This window comes from Peromyscus eremicus, chromosome X (assembly GCF_949786415.1).
Source record: "Peromyscus eremicus chromosome X, PerEre_H2_v1, whole genome shotgun sequence".
Taxonomy (NCBI): Eukaryota; Metazoa; Chordata; class Mammalia; order Rodentia; family Cricetidae; genus Peromyscus; species Peromyscus eremicus.
The window spans coordinates 80665421-80671781 of NC_081439.1; positions in this window are offsets into that span (position 1 = coordinate 80665421).

Here is a 6361-nt window from a genome sequence, read left to right on the forward strand (position 1 = left end):
CAGTAGAAAGTAAGTGGTAGGAAAAATAAATATGGAATGACCAGGGGAGGTTGTGAAATTTGGACCAGCATGTTTCCTGTTCTTGTATTTGGCTTCTTCATTTGTTTTTCTAATTTAACAGTTTAATACTTATGTTTTATGATTACATTATAATTAGAATATTTTCAAAAACACTTATTAATGATTGTCTTCTTTTAAACATTTTAGTCTAGCCTATAATCCTGACCAAACATTATTCTTAAGCAACTGATATATTACATTACCGTGGACAAATGGCACTTCATGTGACACAGTAAGAAAGTGTCTTAGTTAGGTTTATTATTGCTGTGAAGAGACACCATGACCATGGCAACTCTACCCCCCAAAAAATTAATTGGGTGGCTCACTCACAGTTTCAGAGGTTCAGTCCATTATCATCATGATGGAGGGCATGGTAGGATGCAGACAAATGTGGTGCTGGAGTAGTAGCTGAGAGACCTACATCTTACAGGCAACAGGAAGTCCACTGAAACACTTGGCAGTATCCTGAGCATAGGGGATCTCAAAGCCTGCCCCCACAGTAACACACTTCCTCTATCAAGACCATACCCACTCCAACAAAGCCAGACCTCCTAAAAGTGCCACTCTCTATGAAATTATGGGGGCCAATTACATTCAAACTGCCACATCCCACTCCCTGGTCTCAAAAGCTTCTAACAATATCATAATGCAAAACACTTTTAGTCGAACTTCCTCTAACAAGGCCATACCCACTCCAACAAAACCACACCTCCTAATAGTGCTACTCCCTATGAGATTATGAGGGCCAATTATGTTCAAACTACCACAGAAAGCAAGGCCTAATTAGGTTAGAGTAGCTTACACCAACTATTAGGATATAAAGAAATGACAGTTAGTAGTTAGACATTACAATAGAACTTTTAGTCATATTAGGTATGTTTTCAAGATTGAGCAGATATATTTTAGATAGGTCATCTTCAGACCCTTCAGAGATCTACAGAACGTGGCATTTAAAATGTTTTAATAACTTAGAAAATTTTTCTTTTTTGTTATGACTATGAGACATGTCGGCTCCTGGCAGTACCAATCTACTTCAGAGAAAATATGGGTGTTGAAGAAACTGCATATGGAGTTAACTTTCATTGTGGCAAAAGTTAGCCACTGGACAACAAAGTATCCTCGAATCAACTGCTGACAAACAGGACAAAATGGACAGACCGGACACAAAACAAAGGTCTACCGATTCTTGCCAAGACAAGTTTGGTTGTGGCTTTAGCAAAAGGCAATCTTCTGAGGCCAGGACAATATAGCACCATCCCTGAAGTGGCCTTCGCAATCCGGAAAAGGTACAGTGCCCTTTTCTTTAAAGGCATCTGAACAGGCAGCGGGCCGATGGCTTCTGATGTGCAGTGGAACAGCAGCTGAAACAGTTATTCTTGAAGAGTAGCTAAGCTCACACCTCTCAATAGTAGACTGGCATTTGATAGAGGGATGTGGAGAAGAATGGGATGCCGAGATGAAGCCACACACACAGCCAAGAAGAATGGACAGCCGAATTAAAAAACCATCAACAATTTCCAGAATTTAAAATCCTGAATCATGACATGACACTAGTGGAATTCATGTGTTTCTGGTACATGGATTGCTCTCACCAAATGTGAAGTCAAACTGTTGACCTTGTGTACATCCTACTTCGAAACCTCAGGTGACTGTCCAGGCAGCTGGCTGTTTCTGTCAACTCACATTTTTTTTTTTTTGGAAGCTGCTTGCATGCACTTCCTGTTTTTATTTTTTATTAGGTAATATTATTTCCTTCTTGGGTCTCTGAGGGAATTGAAATGTAGTTAGCTTTAGTTGAAGATTAGATAGTTACAGTTTTCCTTGTTAAGAATTTCAGAAAAGAAACTCACTAAAGAGGTGTAAGTGTATAAATTTGAAAGACGTTATAAGATAGTTCTGGTATTAATATAAGTTAGGATAGAAAGTGAATCAGGTACATTTTGGACTTACCAAAATAGGATAGATAATGGAATTTTTTTCTCTGAATATGTCAAATACAAATGGACTAGACATTGTTAAGGTATTTATTGCTTGTATATATGGTATATAGTTATTGTACTTTTGTATATAGTTTTTCTTATATTACTTATAACTTTTTTCCTTTTTTCTTTTTATTAAAATAGAAAAGGGGAAATATGGTGATATTCATTTGTACTGAAATGTGATTTTATTTGTATGTTAATAAATAAAGTTGCCTGGGGGTCAGAGCTAATAGCAAGCCATAACAGAAGTTGGGCAGTGGTGGTACACACCTTTAATCCTGATCACATGACAGGCAGATCTCTGTGTGTTCAAGGATACAGCCAGCATGGAGACACATGCCTTTAATCTCAATACCAACCATACAAGACCTGGAGGTCTGTATAAACAGGCAGTGATAAGGAGGTCATGTGGTTGGGTTTGCAACCAATGAGAAGGCAGAACAGAAAGTCAACTAAAAGACAGATACATAGGAAGTAGGTCTCTTTCTGAGGGGAAGGACGGCAGTGGGAGGAAAGGTAAGAAAGGGTTTTTAGTATTAGCTCTTAGCTACTGCTCTGACCTCTTGGGCTTTTAACTCTGCATTTGGCTCTGTGTTTCTTATTTAATAAGACTGTTACATCTACACTAAGCCTTTAATTCATGAATATCTGACACATACTTATGTGAATCATAAGTACTTCACCTGAAATAGTAGACTTTCTCTAAACTACATTCCTGTTTTCTTCTACTTGTTATTATTGAATGCATAGCATGGTGTGTGTGTGTGTGTGTGTGTGTGTGTGTGTGTGTGTGTGTGTGTGTGTTTTCACACTCCATGATGTGCATGTGGAGGTCAGAGGCTAAGTTTATGGAGTTGGTTCTCTCCTTTGTACATGTCAAAGAGATCAAACACTGGTTATCAGGTTTATATGGCTAGACTTTACCCACTGAAACGTCTCATCAGCCCAAGATAATTTTCTTCAACCATAGGGTTTACAAACCTGCAAAGATACAGATGCATTGATCTATATGTAGGTATTTAGTCACTCTTCCATTGCTGTGAAGAGGCATTGTGACCACTACAAATTTTATAAGAGAAAGCTTTTAATTGGGGGATGGCCTGCAGTTCAGAGGTTTAGCCCATTATCATGGCAGGAAGCATGTTGGTATGCAGACAGACATGATGCTGGAGAACATGAGAGTTTTATATTTGGATCTGCTGACAGCAGAAAGGAGAGACACTGGGCCTGACATGAGCATTTGAAACCCCAAGCCATCCCCCATTGACACATTTCCTCCAAAAAGGCCACCCCTACTACAACAAAGCCATACCTCCTAATTTCTATCAAGTGGCACCACTCCCTAATGACCAAGCATTCAAATATATGAGCCTATAATTTGAATGAAGTTTCACTGCTTGGAGTGATAATCCTCTTCCAAGAGCCATATACTAACAAAACCCAACTACAAGGCATGGGGAAACTCCCTTCATGTTGTTGGTCAGAGAGCTGCCTAAGAGATTCCCAAAATAATATAGACTATTGCCATTGCCCTTTGTAGACTGCCAGAAATTGGTAATATCCTATTGTTGCAGAAACTACACATCAAACACAGTATTTAATGGAATTTATCTGTCACTTATTTGGAAGCACCTTTCCTAGAGACTAGCTATCATAATACTTAAAGGAGCCACACAAGCTTCCAAGAGAGAAAAATGATCAATGGTCCTATGCATCTGTGATGCCTATTAATCACAACAACAATCATCATGGCAAGATATACTTGAAGGTGAAATAGTGGCATTGATATCTAGGGAGAAATAAATATCTATCTAATTGGACTCAAGACCCACTACATAGCAAGGAATCAATGCCTGGTTCTGTAAACTGACAGCTATTTTTGGCTGGTGAGGACATGAACCCTATAGGAGAACCTACTGCTGCCACTTTCCTAAATCATTATATCTAACTGCACTCTGAGCCCTTACCCTTATATAGCCACTGTTAAGTGTAGATCTCACTGCTCACCAAGAAGTTTCTTTTGCAGCATATAGAGACTATTACAGAAATCCACATTTTGTCAAAGTACAGAGAACTGTCTATGGTTTGCACAACACTTAATGATATATCTAAAACATAAGACCTTCTTAAGTCTCAGAAAACACTATGGAGGATGTGGTGGAAAGGTTGCAGTGAGATAATGCCTTCTATATAAAATAAGAAAATTGCATCAATGAAATCTCAACAATATAACTGCCTAATATCTTAATTTTTTATTGTTATGAAGAGACATCATGATCATGGCAACTCATACAAAAGAAAGTATTTAATTAGGGATTGTTTACAGTTTCAGAGGTTTAGTCCATTATCATGGAGAGCATGGCAGCATGCAGGCAGACATGGTGCTGGAGAAGTAGCTGAGAGTTCTACTACATGTGGATGTGCAGGCAGCAGAAAGACACTAAAACTGGTCCTGGCTTGGGCTTTTGAAACCATAAAGTCCACCCAAAGTGACACACTTCCTCCAAAAAGGCCACACCTTCCATAACAAGGTCACAACTACTAATCCTTGTCAAGTAGTTCTACACCCTGATGACTAAGCTCTCAAATATATGAGCCTATAAGTGACCATCATTACTCAAACCACCACATCTAGGCAATACCTGCACAATGACATCACCAATTGACACAATGACATAGCAATTGACATGCTAATGTGATGGGGAGAAATCTCTCAAGTCTCTACCCCTAAAAGATCTGCAGGCAATTAATGGCTCTGATAGCGAGATAATTGGGATTCTCCAGAAAAAAGTTATCCAATACCAAACAGTGTGTATGTGTGTGTGTGTGTGTGTGTGTGTGTGTGTGTATGCTTGTCATGCTGTTTCCTTTTTTCTTCTTCTATGTTTGTTTTCTTCTATTCTGTTTTTTATTTGTCTGTTTTCTAAAGAAAGAGAAAGGTGTGGAGTTGGATGGGTGGGAAAGTAGAGGAGACTATTTGAGGAGATGTGGAATGGGAAATCATGATCACAATATTTTGTATGAAAAAATTTAGTTTCAATAAAAAGAAAATTGTTTTTGTTTTATACACAAGTAAACTGACATAGAATAGAAATTAACATTAGAAAAATAGTAAATTTCTTTGTTATCATTTTTAAATTAAATATTGGTGGAGTGTGTATTCAATACACACATACATCATCATGCAGTGTTCAAATCCAAGCTCCCTTTATCCACCTTCACTTATATTTTTCCACTTATACTAATCAATATTTTAATTCAGATTGATATATTTTCGACATCATACATGGAATGAACTTTGGTACATATATTTCTGTGTCTGATTTATATGTCCTTCTGTTCCATCATTTTCTGTGAAAATCATAGGATTTCATTTCTATTTATGACTTAATGTTATTATAGCATACATATACTACACATTTTCTGTGTTTTATAATTTGTTAACATGAGATACATAGTACCTATTCAATAAGTAGATACTTAGGAAGATGTTGATAACAAGGTGATATCAATAACAGATTTATTATACATCAAGAGAGTGGTAGTTCCTGAACTACACTAATGTTTATCTCAGTTTTTATTAATTAGTGTTGCATATAGTTCATAATTACCTAGATTCATATCATATTTTAGATATTATAGAAAGCATAGTAATGAGCTTAGGTGTGTGTATTTGATATTCTCATTTGATTTCTTTGTAATAAATACTAAGAAATAGGATGCCAGTATCATACAGTACCTCTATTTCTATTATTTGAGGAACTTCTTCATTAAGGTGTGACTAATTTATATTGTTACTCCAAGTGTATGAGATTTCCTTTTTTCTAATTCTCACCACCACTTGTATATTTTTTATAATATCTACTCTAACTGGGGTGAAGTGATGTCTCATAGTACCTTTGATTTCTATTTCCTTGATAGCTAATAAAATTAAGCAATTTTTATCTATTTGTTGATCATTCATGTTTCTTTAAGAAGTATCTATTCAAATCATTTGATTCTTTTTAATTGAATTAATTTGGGTCCTTACATATTTTGAGTTCTTTATGTATTTTCTTTGTTAGAAGAAAATTGTCGGTTTCCTACCAATTTTTACTTTGTTGTTTTACTCAGTTGAATTTTTCCTCTGCTGTTAAGAGTCTATTTACAAATAATCTCTCTCCCCAAAATACAAAATATATTGAGTGAAAAATATAAAATTATACTAAGATATGCACAGTACTCTCAGTTCTCAATATACCTCAGTACATTACTCTTCCATAGTACTTGGTGTAAGTGCCTTTGTTACATTTTGAATTAACACAAAGCACTAGTTTTCT